Source organism: Bufo gargarizans, chromosome 3 (assembly GCF_014858855.1).
Source record: "Bufo gargarizans isolate SCDJY-AF-19 chromosome 3, ASM1485885v1, whole genome shotgun sequence".
In the NCBI taxonomy this organism is placed as follows: domain Eukaryota; kingdom Metazoa; phylum Chordata; class Amphibia; order Anura; family Bufonidae; genus Bufo; species Bufo gargarizans.
In genome coordinates this window covers 446776528-446798120 of record NC_058082.1, presented here as the reverse complement: position 1 = coordinate 446798120, position 21593 = coordinate 446776528, and positions in this window count along the sequence as shown.

Sequence of the window (21593 nt, the reverse complement as noted above, 5' to 3'; positions counted from 1 at the left end):
CCTGAGCGTTTTACAGCACGTCCCTACGCGCTGTAAAACGCTCAACAAGGAGAAACCAATGCTTCCCTATCGGCATTGTTCTCACCTGGGCGTTTTACAGCGCGTACGATCGCGCTGTAAAACACCCGATGCCCCAAGAAGTACAGGAGCTTCTCTGGGGCGTTTTGTCACGCGTTCCCGTACATAGACTAAGGTGTTAATATCCAGTCACTGCATGGTGGTTTTAGCTGGTCATCGCATGGTAATGTTATACAATCATGGTATAGTGGTGTTATACAGCCATGTAAAGGCGGTATTATTCAGCTATGCTATGATGGTATGATATTATCTAATCACTGTATGATGGTAATATCTAGCTATGGTAGCTATAAATATTTTGGGGTAGGGTTAGTAGGGGGCACAATCCAGACCACTGAACATCAGGACCTGTCTGCGTTGTTTAAATGTCATTATGAATGGCATTTACATTTATCAACCATGCCAGTGATAACAATTATTTTTACTGCATCGCAATTGAAGATCACAGATAAATGATCCATACAGTGGTCTATTAGAGTCTCATTGCACAAAAAGCGCCAAGCAGAAAATTCTGAATAGTACTGGTTAAACATTGAACACAAAACGACTGGAGAACCACAAAACTTGATTGATATTGATTATGCTATTGATTTGTGAGTTTGCTTGGAAGCTTTTAAATACACCTTAAGCCGACTTCCCACTTGCCAGGTTTTGTGTGTGTGTGTGTGTGTGTTTGCTTTACATCTGCTTTTTTATCGGCTATTGTTCAATGAAAAACTAAAAATGTGATGTAAAATTAAACGACTTAACATAAATCTGGCTGAATCAGTTTCTAATGAGATTTAATTTGGAGACTTGTAAAAGCCGGCTGTTCTACTCCTAATGCACAGCTGTTAGATAAGAAGCGCATTAAAAGATACACTAAATGTTAATGTTAACAAATTAGATAGATAGTCACTTTATTATGTGTTGACAATAGGGATGAGCCAATCGACTTTGGATGAAACATCCGAAGTCAATTCGCATAAAACTTACTTCTAACACTGTACGGAGCAGGAGCTCCGTACAGTATTAGAATGTATTGGCTCAGATGAGCTGAAGTTATTGCTTCGCGAAGTTCCATGCTACTTCGTGCAATAACTTCATAGATTAATTTGTACTGTAAATAACCATTTCCCGAACTCAGGTTCGGTCCCAAGTGATACAGTATCAGAACAAAGTTTTATGCGATTCGACGTCGGATGTTTCATCCGAAGTCAATTCACTCATCCCTAGTTGACAACATGACAGCTGGTTATCCGTTTCTGAAAAGCTAGCTGTTCAGCAAAGAGACTACCCTTTTTTAAGACAGTTCCCCTGAGAGAGCTAAAGCTCTATACATAGTGTTTTTTTCTTACACATTTAGCATATACAAAAATGTTCTGACATACATGCTAAGGCCTTATACACACAACCATATATATTTTGCGGTCCGCCAAAAACGGATCCCCCAAAAATACATATGACGTCCATGTGCAGTCCATATTTTGCGGAACGGAACAGCTGGCCCCTAACAGAACAGTGCTATCCTTGACCGTAATGTGGACAATAATAGGAAGTGTTCTATTGTTTTGCGGAACGGAAATACGGATGTACGGAAATGGAATGCACATGGAGTAACTTCCGTTTTTTGTGTTTTTTTGCTGACCCATTGAAATTAACGGTTCTGTATACAGTCCGCAAAAAAGTACCGAACTGACATGGAAAGAAAATATGTTTGTGTGCATGATGCCTAAACGTGGGCATTGGCTTCCAGTTCCAGATGGAGGCAAAAATGAGTGACCTTATGAGTGACAATGGGATTCTTAAAGCATTGCTGTAGAAGCTTCACACAAGTAACTTGATGAATATTACTACTTGCAAGTCAGAATCAGACCAGTTTCTTCTTAAAGGCAAATTGCACCAATAATAATATAATAATCCTTAGATTGTGAGCCCCATTGGGGACAGTTGGTTGCTAATGGTGATGCTAATGTCTGTAAAGCACTGTAGAATATAGTAGCGCTAAATAAGTGCATAAAATAAATAAATAAAAGACTTGGAAACACTGACATGAGATAGCATAAGTCGGCTGGGTCAGAGAAATCCTCACTAATGTTCATTGTTCATATATGGACATTCCAGTGGAGCTTTCCTAAAAAGAAAGGGAATCGGGGCACCTAATTGCAGGCCCAGTTACTGAAAAGGCTGGTTAAAGAGGTTCTCCAGGAATTATTTAAAATGTCTACCAACAACCTGGCCTTGAATGTGAGCAGGACTGGTTGCCACCACTTGCAGAGCTGTCTAAGGTGGTGAGAGGGCGGAGCCTCACTACACTGCTCTTCAATAGATGGTAATTTGAGATGAGCGAATCTCAAAAAAAATGTGATTCGTCCGCTTCGCCAAATTTTCCGAAAAGATTTGATTCAATCTGAATTTATTTGTGGTAAATAACGTTAAAAACGGCTATTTCCTTGTTGCAGAGAGCCTGTATAGTGGTGTAGAACACTGTGCCTTGCAGTAACATGCAAACACGCATAGGGAGTCTGCTGTGGTAGTGAAACAATACTGTGAGTCAGTATGACACGCACATGACATGCATCGCTCTTAGAATCACTGCACACTTCACTCATTTGGGCAGTTACAGGGCTAAAATTTGCCAAATAACTCAAGTGTGAACTCAGCCTTACAGTTCGATGTTAGCACCGGGTATAAAGAACCGTGCAGACGCCCAAGATCTTACTGTAGCGTGAAAGAGCGCACTCCTTTTACATAGTCGTCAACTGATTTCACATAGATGTCTAGAGAACCTGTTCTATTACACATGTATACAAGTAGAGCCCCCCTGACAGAATGGAGAGGGTGTCAGCAGTAACTTTGAGTTGACGCCACTGATTATTTTGTCCTTCCTCTGATCCATCAGAACAATAGCCCCCCCAAAAAAGGATCCTGTCTGTTGAGCATCTGCCTCCACTCGGTCAGCATTTGGTCAGTAATCCATCAGTATTGCTAAAGCCCAAAAAAAACATGAGTGGATCCAAAACTTAGATGACACATGAATGGAATATTTGTATGTCTTCTGTGTTTTGTACCCACTGCTGCTTTTGGCTACCAAATCAAAAGCCAATTCTAATGGGACCATACAGGCCTTACAGCTGTTACACAGACAGGATCCGTTGTGTGTCTTATTTTTCCTTCCTTCTGACAAATCAGAAGAAGGGTCAAATAAATGATGATGTCAACCAGGCCAAAAAGGCAAAATAGTGGCCTAGTAATGGAGGGGCAGGGTGGGAGAACAGCTTGAGAAGTCCACAGAGTGGCCCAATGACATAGTGTTGAGGTAGCAGCAGCATGAGGAGACCACAGAGTGGCCCAGTGACATAGTGGGGAGGTGGCAGCAGCAGCACGAGGAGACCACAGAGTGGCCCATTTACATAGTGTTGAGGTGGAAGCAGCATGAGGAAGCGACAGAGTGGCCCAGTGACATAGTGTTAAGTTAACAGCAGCATGAGGAGGCCACAGACTTGCAAGGTGACATAGTGTGGAGGTGGCAGCAGCAGCATGATTAGGCCACAGAGTGGCCCAGTGACATAGTGTTGATTTATCAGCAGCATGAAGAGGCCACAGAGTGGCAAGGTGACATAGTGTGGAGGTAACAGCAGCATGAGGAGACCACCAAGTGGCAAGGTGACATAGTGTGGATTTGGAAGCAGCAGCAGCATGAGGAGGCCACAGAGTGGCACAAAGACAGAGTGTGGAGGTGGCAGCAACAGCATGAGGAGACCTGAGTGGTGAGGTGGCAGCAGCATCAGGAGACCACAGAGTGACCGGTGACAGAGTGAGGAGGTGGGTGGCAATAACAGCACCAGCTGAAGATGGTGGTTGTAAGAAGGAGCACTTTGTATCAGTGTGGCATCAGGCAGGTGGCAGCATCAGAATAGCAGCTGAGGCAGGTAGCCAGAAGAAACCAGTCTCTTTTGTCAAGGATTGGGTGAGACAGCATGAATGATCTAATCTGATGCATCAGGCATTGGTGGGTCGAAATCCTGGCTGATCCATGCCAAATTAATCTTGACAAAGTTTAGTTTCTCCACATTTTGGGTGAATAGGCGAGTTCTCCTTGGGGTAACTATGGCCCCTGCCCCACTAAATACCCGCTCTGATGCCACACTACTGGATGGGCAGGACAGCTTTTCCAGGGCTAACTTGGCCAGTTGCGGCCACAAATACAGTTTGGCTGCCCAGTAGTCCAGTGGATTTTCAACAATGGCTGGCAGGGTGCACTCCAAATATGCCACCACCTGCTGATTCAGGTTTTGCTCTACATCTAGCTGCTGGTGAGTAGTTTTATCACTATGCGGGTTAACAAATCTTCTCATCAGTGACTATAGACTGCTCCTGCCACCCCAACCCCATGGCAGTGGAATGTGACTGCAGAGCGCCCCCCCCCCCCCCCCCCGGTCAGACCTGCAAGAGGATGGACGATGGCACAGTTAGGCAGCGGTTGACTGACTACATAGGATGTCTCTATGGTAGTTAAGTTTGTCTTTCCTCTCAGTGGCTGTACAAAAGGCCCCCATTTTGGACCAGTAGCGACCAGTAGCGAGGGTCCAACAAGGTGGAGAGCCAGAAGTCATCCCTCTGCTGAATGGTGACAATTCAGCTGTCACCTGTGTAGCAAAAATCACCCATTTAGCTATACATTTCTTGTGCTCCAATGTTCTTCTCCTCCTCCTCCAGTTCAGCCCCCACAGGGCTCATGTGGCTGTGAGATGTAGGCTGCACGTCTCCAGTCCCCTGACCAGCCAGATATACCAGCATCTGTCCCAGGATATGAAGAAGTGGAATGACGTTGTTCATCCCGTAGTCCTGGGGATTGACAAATAACATGGCATACTCAAAGGCAGGGGAGCACCCAGGAATTTTGTCTTGAAAGACAAAAAATGTGGCACATGTAGCGAGCTGTGCCAATTTTTTTGACCGCCCATTTTTCAAAGCCACCTTCATATTTAAAAATGTGGGGCGCATAGGTGTTGCGCAGATTTTTTTACTTGGCCATTCCTAAAATCTCTGTAGGAGTGGCAATTTTTTTAGCCCTGCCCATTGTTAAAAAACCCTCCTACATATAATAGGCCAATCCCAACAAACACTGTACAGTTGAAATTCTATTGTTGAGGCCTGTCTCACATCATACAGAGAGGGGAGGGCCTGTCCTGGGTGCACTGCCTGCTTCACATTATACAATAAACAACAGCAGGCTACAGCCAGGAAGCTCCTACGCTCTCCTCCCACCCCAGAACCTTCTCAATGCCTGTAGTTCCCCCCACCATCTGCCACCCGCCCGTGGCCTGCTGCCCCCCTTGGCCATCCTCACCCAGTTCTGAATCCTCCTTCTGCAAATGGCAGGCGGAGGAGCCGGAGCATCTCCTCTCCTACATAGTGCCACACACCTCTGACATCCAGTGATATCACCTTTGTTGTAGACACTCTTTCCGCATCTTCTCCATTCAGACCAGACCGCCATGATCAATTTTCAGACATCTCCCGTCTCTGCAGAGATTGACAAACAGACATTAGTTTCCCACATTTCCATCATCTTCACATCTTCTGAACACCCTTTCCTGCCACCCCCTAAACTATACTGCAGAAACAGTCCCCCTGGAAATACTACTACCACATATATAGTGCCCCCTTCAACAATAATTGGCACACAGTGCTCTAAAAAAATAAATGCGCCCAGACACTAATAGTATAAAGATAATGTCCCCCAAAAATAATTGTGCTAAGCTGATACTGATACTGATACTGCCAGTGTCCCCCCCCCCCCACCCCAAAGTAACAGTCCTCTCCAAAATCCCACTAATAGAAATATTTCTCTGCTAGAGCACACTTAAAAGTGATAATGCCCCTATAGTGCCCATACTAGTGATCGTGTTCCTCATACCCCTCCAGTAGTAGTAAAGATCCCCATAATACCCCCTAGTAGTAATAATTATCCTTATATTATGACAGTACATTAAAAAAATGCTTAGTGCCCGCAGTTGAGCTAATGTCTCCATAATGTATGCCAGTATAAAATACCCCTATATGGTGCCCCAGTAAATGCCTTTTATAGGATGTCTTGCAGGTGGGTGGAAGACTTCAGGAACTGCTTGACAACCAGATTGAACACGTGCAACATGTAGGGCGCATGGCTCAGCCCTCCTTGACGCAGCGCCGTCACCATGTTCTTGCAATTGTCGGTCAACATGGTTCTGATTTTCAGTTGTCGCAGAGAAAGCCAGGATTCGATTTCTTGACACTGAGGACACTGAGCAGTTCCTCCCCTATGACTCCGTTCGCCCAGGCAAATCAGGTGTTGAACAGCGTGACACCGTGTGCCCTGCACATGTGGTATGCTGGAGGAGTACTGTGAGTTGTCCCTGCAGTGGAGGCTGAGGACACGGTGGAGGATGAGGAGGCAGAGGGGGACATTGTCGCAGGATCAATTGCATGAGAACATGGAGGCGGAAGCGGTGTCACCTGGCCAAGATGATGGTTTGGCTGGGCAGGAACCACATTCACCCAGTGGGCCGTAAAGGATACGTATTGTACCTGACCGTAGTTACAGCTCCACATTAAGGACTGGCCCACCTTCTGTTCTACATATTTGTGCAGGGCTGGTACTGCCTTTTTGGTAAAGAAATTATGGCTTGGGACTCTCCACCTCGGCCTGGCACAAGCCATCAGTTCTCCAAAAGGTGCAGCAAAGTCCACCACTTGGAAAGGGAAGGACTCCATCACCAGCAACTTGGCCAGGAGCATGTTCAGTTTCTGCACCATTGGATGAGTGCACGCATACGGCTTTCTCTTGGAAATCGCTTCGGTGATCGATTACTGACGGAATGACTAATGAGTAGGGATGAGCGAACCTGAACTATATAGTTCGGGTTCGTACCGAATTTTGGGGTGTCCGTGACACGGACCCGAACATTTTCGTAAAAGTCCGGGTTCGGGTTCGGTGTTCGTCGCTTTCTTGGCGCTTTTTGAAAGGCTGCAAAGCAGCCAATCAACAAGCGTCATACTACTTGCCCCAAGAGGCCATCACAGCCATGCCTACTATTGGCATGGCTGTGATTGGCCAGAGCACCATGTGACCCAGCCTCTATTTAAGCTGGAGTCACATAGCGCCGCCCGTCACTCTGCTCTGATCAGCATAGGGAGAGGCTGCGGCTGCGACAGTAGGGCGAGATTAGGCAGATTAACTCCTCCAAAGGACTTGATTAATTGATCGATCTGCAGCTGTGGATCATTGAGCTGCTGATACTCAATTGCTCACTGTTTTTAGGCTGCCCAGACCGTTTGTCAGTCACTTTTTTCTGGGGTGATCGGCGGCCATTTTGTGTCTTGTGGTGTGCCAGCACAAGCTGCGACCAAGTGCATTTAACCCTTAATGGTGTGGTTGTTTTTTGGCTAATTCCTACATCAGTGTGAAGCTGTCACACCAAGTGCATTTAACCAACAATAGTCTGGTTATTTTTTGGCCATATACTACATCAGGGGCAAGCTGCGCCTGTCACCAAGTGCATTTAACCCTCAGTAGTGTGGTTGGTCAAGCTGTCACACCAAGTGCATTTAACCATCAATAGTGTGGTTATTTTTTGGCCATATCCCAGTCTAATTCTGTCAGTAAACCTATACCTGTCACCCAGCGCCTAAATACTAGGCCTCAAATTTATATCCAGCTAAATCTGTCGTTACTGCTGTAATGTTGTGGCTGGTCAAGTTATTTAGTGTCCGTCAAAGCACATTTTTTGTTCTGGGTTGATATACAATTCCCAATTTAGCAATTTCATAATTTAGTGGTTTCAGCTGTATCAGAGCTATTTGAAATCTATCCCTAAAAGGGTATATCATATTCAAGGTGCACATAGGGTCATTCAGAATAACTTCACACACCCACTACTGTGCATTTCCAAGTCTAATTCTGTCAGTAAACCTATACCTGTCACCCAGCACCTAAATACTAGGCCTCAAATTTATATCCAGCTAAATCTGTGGTTATTGCTGTGGCTGGGCAAGTTATTTAGTGTCCGTCCAAGCACAGTTTTTGTTCTGGGTTGAAATACAATTCCCAATTTAGCAATTTCCTAATTTAGTGGTTTCTGCTGTATCAGGCCTACTTTAAATACATCCCTAAAAGGGTATATCAGAATCAAGGTGCTGATAGGGTCATTCTCAATAACTTCACACACACGCTACTGTGCATATCCCAGTCTAATTCTGTCCGTAAAACGTACCTGTCACCCAGCGCCTAAATACTAGGCCTCAAATTCATAGTCAGCTAAATCGGTGGTTACTGCTGTGCCTGTATTAGTGTAATACGGTACCTAAATAGATAGCCAGATAGTGTTAGGTGTCTGTAAAATAAGGCCTGAATTTGAATTCAATACATTGGGCCAAATAATATTTTTGTTGTTGTGGTGAACGATAACAATGAGGAAAACATCCAGTAAGGGACGCGGACGTGGACATGGTCGTGGTGGTGTTAGTGGACACTCTGGTGCTGGGAGAGGAGGTGGCAGGTTCTGCTACATCCACACGTCCTAGTGTACCAACTACCTCAGGTCCCAGTAGCCGCCAGAATTTACAGCGATATATGGTGGGGCCCAATGCCGTTCTAAGGATGGTAAGGCCTGAGCAGGTACAGGCATTAGTCAATTGGGTGGCCGACAGTGGATCCAGCACGTTCACATTATCTCCCACCCAGTCTTCTGCAGAAAGCGCACAGATGGCGCCTGAAAACCAACCCCATCAGTCTGTCACATCACCCCCATGCATATCAGGGAAACTGTCTGAGCCTCAAGTTATGCAGCAGTCTCTTATGCTGTTTGAAGACTCTGCTGGCAGGGTTTCCCAAGGGCATCCACCTAGCCCTTCCCCAGCGGTGGAAGACATAGAATGCACTGACACACAACTACTTATGTTTCCTGAGGATGAGGACATTGGAATACCACCTCAGCAAATCTCTGATGATGACGAAATACAGGTGCCAACTGCTGCGTCTTTCTGCAGTGTGCAGACGGAACAGGAGGTCAGGGATCAAGACTAGGTGGAAGACGATGCAGGGGACGATGAGGTCCTAGCCCCCACATGGAATGAAGGTCTTGCCACTGACTTTCACAGTTCGGAGGAAGAGGCAGTGGTGAGACCGAGCCAACAGCGTAGCAAAAGAGGGAGCAGTGGGCAAAAGCTAAACACCCGCCGCCAAGAGACTCCGCCTGCTACTGACCGCCGCCATCTGGGACCGAGCACCCCAAAGGCAGCTTCAAGGAGTTCCCTGGCATGGCACTTCTTCAAACAATGTGCTGACGACAAGACCCGAATGGTTTGCACGCTGGGCCATCAGAGCCTGAAGCGAGACATTAACGTTCTGAACCTTAGCCTTACATGAACTGCAGTGGAGTAAACACCTTAAAAACAAGGAAGTCACTCAGGCTCCCCCTGCTACCTCTTCTGCTGCTGCCGCCTCGGCCTCTTCTGCTGCTGCCGCCTCGGCCTCTTCTGCTGCTGCCGCCTCGGCCTCTTCCTCCGCCTCTGGAGGAACGTTGGCACCTGCTGCCCAGCAAACAGGGGATGTACCACCAACACCACCACCACCTCCGTCACCAAGCATCTCAACCATGTCACACGGCAGCGTTCAGCTCTCCATCTCACAAACATTTGAGAGAAAGCGTAAATTCCCACCTAGCCACCCTCGATCCCTGGCCCTGAATGCCAGCATTTCTAAACTACTGGCCTATGAAATGCTGTCATTTAGGCTGGTGGACACAGACAGCTTCAAACAGCTCATGTCGCTTGCTGTCCCACAGTATGTTGTTCCCAGCCGCCACTACTTCTCCAAGAGAGCCGTGCCTTCCCTGCACAACCAAGTATCCGATAAAATCAAGTGTGCACTGCACAACGCCATCTGTAGCAAGGTCCACCTAACCACAGATACGTGGACCAGTAAGCACGGCCAGGGACGCTATATCTCCCTAACTGCACACTGGGTAAATGTAGTGGCAGCTGGGCCCCAGGCGGAGAGCTGTTTGGCGCACGTCCTTCCGCCGCCAAGGATCGCAGGGCAACATTCTTTGCCTCCTGTTGCCACCTCCTCCTTCTCGGCTTCCTCCTCCTCTTCTTCCACCTGCTCATCCAGTCAGCCACACACCTTCACCACCAACTTCAGCACAGCCCGGGGTAAACGTCAGCAGGCCATTCTGAAACTCATATGTTTGGGGGACAGGCCCCACACCGCACAGGAGTTGTGGCAGGGTATAGAACAACAGACCGACGAGTGGTTGCTGCCGGTGAGCCTCAAGCCCGGCCTGGTGGTGTGCGATAATGGGCGAAATCTCGTTGCAGCTCTGGGACTAGCCGGTTTGACGCACATCCCTTGCCTGGCGCATGTGCTGAATTTGGTGGTGCAGAAGTTCATTCACAACTACCCCGACATGTCAGAGCTGCTGCATAAAGTGCAGGCCGTCTGTTCGCGTTCACATCCTGCCGCTGCTCGCCTGTCTGCGCTACAGCGTAACTTCGGCCTTCCCGCTCACCGCCTCATATGCGACGTGCCCACCAGGTGGAACTCCACCTTGCACATGCTGGACAGACTGTGCGAGCAGCAGCAGGCCATAGTGGAGTTTCAGCTGCAGCACGCACGGGTCAGTCGCACTGCGGAACAGCACCACTTCACCACCAATGACTGGGCCTCCATGCGAAACCTGTGTGCCCTGTTGCGCTGTTTCGAGTACTCCACCAACATGGCCAGTGGCGATGACGCCGTTATCAGCGTTACAATACCACTTCTATGTCTCCTTGAGAAAACACTTAGGGCGATGATGGAAGAGGAGGTGGCCCAGGAGGAGGAGGAGGAAGAGGGGTCATTTTTAGCACTTTCAGGCCAGTCTCTTCGAAGTTACTCAGAGGGAGGTTTTTTGCAACAGCAGAGGCCAGGTACAAGTGTGGACAGCCAGGGCCCACTACTGGAGGACGAGGATGAGGAGGAGGTGGAGGAGGATGAGGATGAAGCATGGTCACAGCGGGGTGGCACCCAACGCAGCTCGGGCACATCCCTGGTGCGTGGCTGGGGGGAAAGGCAGGACGATGACGATACGCCTCCCACAGAGGACAGCTTGTCCTTACCCCTGGGCAGCCTGGCACACATGAGCGACTACATGCTGCAGTGCACATTTTAATGTGTGCGGACTACTGGGTTGCCACCCTGCTGGATCCACGGTACAAAGACAATGTGCCCACCTTACTTCCTGCACTGGAGCGTGATAGGAAGATGCGCGAGTACAAGCGCACGTTGGTAGACGCGCTACTGAGAGCATTCCCATATGTCAAAGGGGAACAAGTGGAAGCCCAAGGCCAAGGCAGAGGAGGAGCAAGAGGTCGCCAAGGCAGCTGTGTCACGGCCAGCTCCTCTGAGGGCAGGGTTAGCATGGCAGAGATGTGGAAAAGTTTTGTCAACACGCCACAGCTAACTGCACCACCACCTAATACGCAACGTGTTAGCAGGAGGCAACATTTCACTAACATGGTGGAACAGTACGTGTGCACAACCCTCCACGTACTGACTGATGGTTCGGCCCCATTCAACTTCTGGGTCTCTAAATTGTCCACGTGGCCAGAGCTAGCCTTTTATGCCTTGGAGGTGCTGGCCTGCCCGGCGGCCAGCGTTTTGTCTGAACGTGTATTCAGCACGGCAGGGGGCGTCATTACAGACAAACGCAGCCGCCTGTCTACAGCCAATGTGGACAAGCTGACGTTCATAAAAATGAACCAGGCATGGATCACACAGGACCTGTCCATCCCTTGTGCAGATTAGACATTAACTACCTCCCCTTAACCATATATTATTGTACTCCAGGGCACTTCCTCATTCAATCCTATTTTTATTTTCATTTTACCATTATATTGCGAGGCTACCCAAAGTTGAATGAACCTCTCCTCTGTCTGGGTGCCGGGGCCTAAATATATGCCAATGGACTGTTCCAATGTTGGGTGACGTGAAGCCTGATTCTCTGCTATGACATGCAGACTGATTCTCTGCTGACATGAAGACAGATTCTCTGTTACGGGACCTCTCTCCTCTGCCTGTGTGCTGGGCCTAAATATATGCCAATGGACTGTTGCAGTGGTGGCTGACGTGAAGCCTGATTCTCTGCTATGACATGCAGACTAATTCTCTGCTGACATGAAGACAGATTCTCTGTTACGGGACCTCTCTCCTCTGCTTGCGTGCTGGGCCTAAATATATGACAATGGACTGTTGCAGTGGTGGCTGACGTGAAGCCTGATTCTCTGCTATGACATGCAGACTGATTCTCTGCTGACATGAAGCCAGATCCTCTGTTACGGGACCTTTCTCCTCTGCCTGTGTGCTGGGCCTAAATATATGACAATGGACTGTTACAGTGGTGGCTGACATGAAGCCTGATTCTCTGCTATGACATGCAGACTGATTCTCTGCTGACATGAAGCCAGATTCTGTGTTATGGGACCTCTCTCCTCTGACTGGGTGCCAGGGCCTAAATTTATGACAATGGACTGTTACAGTGGTGGGTGACGTGAAGCCTGATTCTATGCTATGACATGAAGATTGATTCTCTGGTGACATGATGCCAGATTCTGTGTTATGGGACCTCTCTCCTCTGCCTGGGTGCTGGGCCTAAATATCTGACAATGGACTGTTGCAGTGGTGGCTGACGTGAAGCCTGATTCTCTGCTATGAAATGCAGACTGATTCTCTGCTGACATGAAGACAGATTCTGTGTTATGGGACCTCTCTCCTCTGCCTGGGTGCTGGGCCTAAATATCTGACAATGGACTGTTGCAGTGGTGGCTGACGTGAAGCCTGATTCTCTGCTATGACATGCAGACTGATTATCTGCTGACATGAAGCCAGATTCTGTGTTATGGGACCTCTCTCCTCTGCCTGGGTGTCGGGGCCTAAATTTATGACAATGGACTGTTACAGTGGTGGCTGACGTGAAGCCTGATTCTCTGCTATGACATGCAGACTGATTCTCTGCTGACATGAAGACAGATTCTCTGTTACGGGACCTCTCTCCTCTGCCTGGGCCTAAATATCTGAGAATGGACTGTTCCAGTGGTGGGTGACGTGAAGCCAGATTCTCTGCTATGGGACCTCTCTCCAATTGATATTCGTTAATTTTTATTTATTTTATTTTTATTTTAATTCATTTCCCTATCCACATTTGTTTGCAGGGGATTTATCTACATGTTGCTGCCTTTTGCAGCCCTCTAGCCCTTTCCTGGGCTGTTTTACAGCCTTTTTAGTGCCGAAAAGTTTGGGTCCCCATTGACTTCAATGGGGTTCGGGTACGGGACGAAGTTCGGATCGGGTTCGGATCCCGAACCCGAACATTTCCGGGAAGTTCGGCCGAACTTCTCGAACCCGAACATCCAGGTGTCCGCTCAACTCTACTAATGAGTAGTAGGAGGAGCAGGAGCATCAAGATCAGTAGATGATGGGAAGGACAGACAGCTCTTTTCAGCTGAGGTGGTGGAGCCTTGACTGCCTTAAGTCGGTGCATTCCACTGGGTGATGCAGCGGTTGCTGGCTGGACCACCATATTTGAGCCACGGTTCTCCCAGGCCACTTTATGGTGACGCTGCATATGTTGATGCAGGGCCGTGCTGCCAACATTGGCACCCTGGCCACACTTCACCTATGCCCACAGATTCGGCAAATGGCCATGTTCACCTCTTCCAGTGGCTTAAGAAAAAACTGCCACAACGCTGAGTACGTGATTTTACCCCCAACACTCCGCACTGACTGACTGCTACTACCACTGCCTCTGTGAACCCCTGCACCACTACTTTATGGGCAGGTAAGCTCCTGCGAAGCAGGTGGTCTACCCAGGGCACATTTGGCTCCCAACCTCACATTGCTGCCACTCTGCTGACTCCCGGCCACACTACGACTTGCTGGCTCTGCCGGTGCCTCACACGTAAGCTGCCACCCTCTTCTCCCAATTGCGATCGGCTACATCATCATCAAGTACTGTCTGCACGTTACTGATGTCCTCCTCAACAGTTTGAGCCGGGAGCCTGACCTCTTGCAACACCAGCTCCCATGCCACTCTCCTCATCACTACTGGCCCGCCTACCGGAGGAAGCGACGGGTGTCTCCTCCACATCTTGGCTGGGCAGTAGCTCCTGACTGTAATCTAGTAGATTGTCCTCACTACATAGTGGAGCTGAGACCACAGCATATAATACTTCTCTGGCTGAGGGATCAGAAAACGACAGAGGCAGGTTGAGGACAGGTGAAGGCACAGGGCCTGCTCCCGGGCCATGCCAACTAAGTTGTGTCTGACGAACCCTCCGACTCTTGGCTGGGGGTGTCTGATGTGACTTGGGACGAAGTGGATGACCGAGTCAACCATTCAAGAACTGCTGGGTTGCTGGTCAAAACATGACCGCTAGCTGACACTGGACGCTCAGGCCTCTGGAAGTGACTCCTGATGCCACGCCCCCTTACTCTGCTGCGACCTGTGCCAGAAACATTTAGGTCTCTGCCCCTCCCCTGAGCAAGGCCTGTCACTTCTCTGTCTGTCATACTGTTAGATCAAATAAGTAAATAAAAAAAAGATGAATACACTCCAAAAAAGACTGTAATTTTGTCACTTCACCACACAACAGCAAATAATACTTTGTTTTGCCACGAATACACGTCAAAAAAGGCTTTAGAACATATAACTGCACAGCTGAACGGTAAATAATACTTTTTTTGCCACTAATACATGCCAACAAGGGTTGCAATTTTCTCACTTCACCACACAACGGATAATAAGCCCCTTTTTTCCCCTCAATAATACACAACAAAAAAGGCTTTACAAACATATAACTGCACCGCTTAACGGAAAATAATACATTTTTTTGCCACTAATACACACCAAAAAGGGCTGTAATTTTCTAACTTCACAATTCAGGGGAATTTTTATTAGCAACATTACTTGTGCTATACCTCCTGTATAACGTTTGCACGTCCTAAATATCAGTGACCTTAATTCAGTGTCATTTTTTAATAGCCGCTGGTGACAGCGACATTATTTGTGCTATACCTCCTGTAAAACATTTGCGCATCCTACAATTATTTGTGACATTCAGTGTACTTTTTTCATAGACGCTGCGAACAGCAACATTACCTGTGCTACATCTCCTGTTTATCGTGTGCACATCCTAAAAATATCTGTGACATTCTGTGTACTTTATTTGCACATACACTTACAAAACCTGCACTACTGTATGTGTGACATACTTGCAAGCATATTTACCAATTAATATGCGCAAGGCGAACAGTAAGGAAGGGGGAAGTGGCCGTGCTGCTGATGGTGCACGCAGAGGCCGTGGCCCTGGGCGCGGTGAAACTGTGCCTTCTGCTAGAGCACAAGAAACACACTCATCCATGATATCTAGCTTCATGTCCCAGTTTGCAGGGCGGCGTAGGTAGTCAGACCAGTGCGACCAGATGGTCGGTTGGATTGTAGCAGATAATGCTTCCAGTTGGTTAAGCACCACCCTGTCTTCCACAAAGTCCAGTCTCAGTAGCCAAAAGTTTGGTCAACAGAATCCTCACCCTGATCCTCCTTCCTCCCACCATGGAGAGTCTTGGCAAACAAGTGATCCCAAACTCTGATATTCTGGGGAGCTCTTTTTATCGCCATTCCTTGATTTGGGCCTTTCGATAAGCCCATTTGAAGAGGGACATGAGGAGATCTTGTGCCCTGATTCCAAAACTCTTGAGCATCCACAGTCACAAGAAGATGACGGTGGGGAACCGCAATTAGTGTCTCAAGAGGTTGATGATGAGGATGAGACACAGTTGTCAATAAATTAGTTTGTTGTTAGGCCAATAAGTCAGGAGGATAACCAGAGTGAAATAGTGGAAGAGGAGGTGGTGGACAATGAAGTCACTGACCCAACCTGGGAAGGTGACAAGCCGAGCGAGGACAGTAGTACAGAGGCGGAGGGATCCTCAGCACCGCAACAGGCTGGAAGAGGCAGTGGGGTGGCAAAAGAGAGAAGGCAGGCCACACCAAACAGGCTGGCACCTGTTACCCGGAGCACCCCCTTGCGGCAATCTCCCTTGCCAAGGGATAGGTGTTCGGCAGTCTGGCGCTTTTTTGAGGAAAGTGTGGACGATAAAATAATTGTAATTTGCAACCTGTGCCATACCAAAATGAGCAGGGGCATGAACACTAGCAACCTCACCACCACCAGCATGATCTGTCACATGGTATCAAAGCACCCTAATAGGTGGGCCGAACGCCTGGGTCCGCAATCAGTGTCTGCGGGTCACACCACTGCCTCCTCTTCCCCTGTGTTACGTGCTGGCCAATCCCCTGTCCAAGACGTAGGCCCGCATGTCTCCTGCCCTGCACCTGGACCTCCACAAGCACCATCAGCTAGCACATCCACTTCTCTGTCCCAGCTCAGCATGCAGATGTCTATACCAGAGGCTTTTGAACGAAAGCGCAAATACCCAGCCACCCACCCACAGGCCACAGCACTAAATGCGCACCTTTCAAAATTGCTGGCCCTGGAAATGTTGCCATTTAGGCTTGTGGACAATAAGGCTTTCCGCAGTCTAATGGCAGTGGCTGCCCTGCGTTACTCTGTCCCCAACCGCCAATATTTTTCACTGTGTGCAGTCCCAGCTTTACGCCAGCATGTGTCCCATAACATCACCCGTGTCCTGACCAACAAAGTTATTGGGAAGGTCCACATAAGGACTGGCACATGTGCTTTTGGCCAGGGACGCTACATTTCCCTGTCGGCAGACTGGGTGAACGTTGTGGAGGCCGTAAGTGAGTCATACCCTGGGATGACACAAGTACTATCGACGCCAAGTATTGCGGGCCCTACTTCCATCAGGGTTTCCGCCACCACCTACGTTAGTGGCTGCAACCCCCCCTTCTCCTCCTCCGCCTCCTCCTCCACTTCCACTTCTGAATTATCATCTTGCAGCACTAGTCAGACATCAGTCAGTAGCTGGAAGCAGTGTAGCACTGCAGTGGGGAAGCGGCAACAGGCCGTGCTTAAACTGATCTGCTTAGGTGACAAACAGTACACTGCCACAGAGCTGTGGCAGGGGATAAGGGACCAGACTGATCTGTGGCTCTCGCCACTCAACCTTCAACCAGGCATGGTTGTGTCTGATAATGGCCGTAACTTGATGGCGGCTTTGGAGCTCGGCAATCTCACACACATACCATGCCTACCCCACATGTTCAACCTAGTGGTTCAGCGGTTTCTCAAAACCTACCCCAAATTGCCTGAACTACTGGTGAAGGTGCACCACGTGTATGCCCATTTCCACAAGTCATCGACAGCTTCAGCCCGTCTGTCAACACAACAGCAGTGCTTGAAATTGCCAGCTCCCCGGCTGTTGTGCAAAGTGAACACGCGCTGGAAATCTACGTTCCACATGTTGGCCAGGCTTTGCGAGCAGCAGAGGGCAGTAGTGAAATACCAGCTGCAACATGGTCGACGCCTTTCCAGTCGGCTTCCGATCTTCACAAGCAACGAGTGGGCATTAAATATCTAATCTCTGTGAGGTTTTAAGCAACTTTGAGGAATCAACAAAGATGGTGGGTGGCGATAACGCTATTATCAGCGTAACCATCCCACTTCTGTGTCTAATCAAACGCTCGCTGCTCACAATTAAGGTGGACACTTTGCATGTTGAAGAGGTGGAAATGGGAGAAGACAGTACACAGGTTGATAGCCAGACCACCCTCAGTTTGTCTTCTCAGCGCTAATTGGATGATAAGGAGGAGGAGCAGGAGACGGTTGCCTCCGCTACAGAGAGTAGTACCCATAGATGTTTTATTCCATCTGTTCAGTGTGGATGGGTAGAAGAGGAGGAAGAGGATGAGGAGATTGAGAGTCATCCTCCTGACGAGGACAGCAAAGTCTTGTCTGTTGGGACTCTGGCACACATGGCTGACTTTGTTAGGCTGCCTTTCCCATAACCCTCACTTTGTATGCATTTTGGCCAACACCGATTACTGGTTGTTCACTCTTCGCGACCCCGGCTAAAAAGAGAACTTCTCATCTCTCATTCCTGTGGTGGAGAGGTCGGACAAAATGGTGCAATACCAGAAGGTCCTAGTGAAAAAATTGCTCCAAAAATTTCCAGCTGAGTTCGTAGTTCCTTGCCAACCGAGGAGGTGAGATGAGGGGAACACACAGTGTTTCAAACAGAGGCAGGGCCACACTCTCCAAGGCTCGGGACAGTTTTATGACTCTCTGCCAGCACCCTCAACCTAATGCGCGGCCTAGTGTCACAAGGAGGGAAACATTTTGGAAGATTGTGAAGGAGTACATAGCAGACCATCTCAATGTCCTCAGTGATCCCTCTGTGCCTTACAATTATTGGGTGTCCAAGCTGGACACGTGACAGGAACTGGCACTCTATGCCTTGAAGGTGCTGGCCTGCCCCGCCGCCAGCGTTTTATCAGAGAGTGTATTTAGTGCTGCTGGGGGCATAATTACTGATAAGCGCATCCACCTGTCAACTGAAAATGCTGACCAGTTGACTCTCATAAAAATGAACAAGGCCTGGATTGCCCCTGACTTCTCTACTCCACCAGAGGAAAGTGGCTGAACATAAAGGCACTTTAAATGTGGTTTTTATGATGTATTGAATACACTATATTCCCATGCACCCCTTCCACTACTAAAAAGGGTATATGGTTCAATCTCCCTTTTCTCGTCCTCCTCCTCCATCATATCAACATGCTTATTAGGCTGCCCTCGCTCCTAATGCTTTAGAGCAGGGGTGTCAAACTCAAATTCATCGGGGGCTGCATCAGCAGTTTGGTCACCCTCAAAGGGCCGGTTGTATCTGTAGGACTATGTGTCCACTCTTTATTATCATAAATTATTGTCACTGCATTTAATTATTACTGTTTTGGAGGGTTTTGAACTAATTGTGGTCTGTGGGTGGCACTTATGGGGCATCTGTGGGTGGCACTTATGGGGCATCTGTGGGTGGCACTTATGGGGCATCTGTGGGTGGCACTTATGGGGCATCTGTGGGTGGCACTTATGGGGCATCTGTGGGTGGCACTTATGGGGCATCTGTGGGTGGCACCTATGGGGCATCTGTGGGTGGCACCTATGGGGCATCTGTGGGTGGCACCTATGGGGCATCTGTGGGTGGCACCTATGGGGCATCTGTGGGTGGCACCTATGGGGGATCTGTGGGTGGCACCTATGGGGGATCTGTGGGTGGCACCTATGGGGGATCTGTGGGTGGCACCTATGGGGGATCTGTGGGTGGCACCTATGGGGGATCTGTGGGTGGCACCTATGGGGGATCTGTGGGTGGCACCTATGGGGGATCTGTGGGTGGCACCTATGGGGGATCTGTGGGTGGCACCTATGGGGGATCTGTGGGTGGCACCTATGGGGGATCTGTGGGTGGCACCTATGGGGGATCTGTGGGTGGCACCTATGGGGGATCTGTGGGTGGCACCTATGGGGGATCTGTGGGTGGCACCTATGGGGGATCTGTGGGTGGCACCTATGGGGGATCTGTGGGTGGCACCTATGGGGGATCTGTGGGTGGCACCTATGGGGGATCTGTGGGTGGCACCTATGGGGGATCTGTGGGTGGCACCTATGGGGGATCTGTGGGTGGCACCTATGGGGGATCTGTGGGTGGCACCTATGGGGGATCTGTGGGTGGCACCTATGGGGGATCTGTGGGTGGCACCTATGGGGGATCTGTGGGTGGCACCTATGGGGGATCTGTGGGTGGCACCTATGGGGGATCTGTGGGTGGCACCTATGGGGGATCTGTGGGTGGCACCTATGGGGGATCTGTGGGTGGCACCTATGGGGGATCTGTGGGTGGCACCTATGGGGGATCTGTGGGTGGCACCTATGGGGGATCTGTGGGTGGCACCTATGGGGGATCTGTGGGTGGCACCTATGGGGGATCTGTGGGTGGCACCTATGGGGGATCTGTGGGTGGCACCTATGGGGGATCTGTGGGTGGCACCTATGGGGGATCTGTGGGTGGCACCTATGGGGGATCTGTGGGTGGCACCTATGGGGGATCTGTGGGTGGCACCTATGGGGGATCTGTGGGTGGCACCTATGGGGGATCTGTGGGTGGCACCTATGGGGGATCTGTGGGTGGCACCTATGGGGGATCTGTGGGTGGCACCTATGGGGGATCTGTGGGTGGCACCTATGGGGGATCTGTGGGTGGCACCTATGGGGGATCTGTGGGTGGCACCTATGGGGGATCTGTGGGTGGCACTTATGGGGGATCTGTGGGTGGCACTTATGGGGGATCTGTGGGTGGCACTTATGGGGGATCTGTGGGTGGCACTTATGGGGGATCTGTGGGTGGCACTTATGGGGGATCTGTGGGTGACACTTATGGGGGATCTGTGGGTGACACTTATGGGGGATCTGTGGGTGACACTTATGGGGGATCTGTGGGTGACACTTATGGGGGATCTGTGGGTGACACTTATGGGGGATCTGTGGGTGACACTTATGGGGGATCTGTGGGTGACACTTATGGGGGATCTGTGGGTGACACTTATGGGGGATCTGTGGGTGACACTTATGGGGGATCTGTGGGTGACACTTATGGGGGATCTGTGGGTGACACATATATAGTATCTTATGCTATGTGTCATCCACAGATCCCCTCCATAAGTGTCCCTGTAGTGAATGACCCTCAATACACGGGCTAGGGGCCGGCATCTGCTTTTATAATGACAGCGGGGCCCGTGCAGTGACTATTCTACTACACGGGCCCCGCTCACTGTATAATCGTATCTCTAATAGTTAATGGTTACCGTATGTATATAATCACATAAGGAGCTCTGTGTATTACCGGTACTTACAACTACAAGCGCTCGCCGAGAGGAGGGAGGAGGCAGGCCGAGAGGACAGGCGCTGGCAGCATGAGTCATACGTCATGCGCCCACGCCGCCTGCTTCATTCATAAAGTGGGCGGCGCAGGCGCGTGACGTATGACTCACACTGCCAGCACCCATCCTCCCAGCCTGCCTCCTCCCTCCTCTCGGCGAGCGCTTGTAGTTGTAAGTACCGGTAATACACATCGCTCCTTATGCGATTATATACATACGTAACCATTAACTATTAGAGATACGATTATACAGTGAGCGGGGCCCGTGTAGAAGAATAGTCACTGCACGGGCCCCGCTGTCATTATAAAAGCAGATGCCGGCCCCCAGCCCCTCCTCCCTCACAGCTGATACACCCGATACAGGAGCCGGGAGGAGTGGGGGCCGCCTGCAGGAAGTGATAATAAAAGGTGAAGGCTGGCGGCCGGCGACGGCTACGCGGGCCACATGACGATGTCTGGCGGGCCGGATTCGGCCCGCGGGCCTGGTGTTTGACACCCGTGTTTTAGAGGGTCAGCTCAGCAGCAGACCCTCACCCATAATGTTTTAGAGGATCACCAGCAGGCCCTCGCCCGTAATGTTTTTGAGGGTCACCAGCAAGCC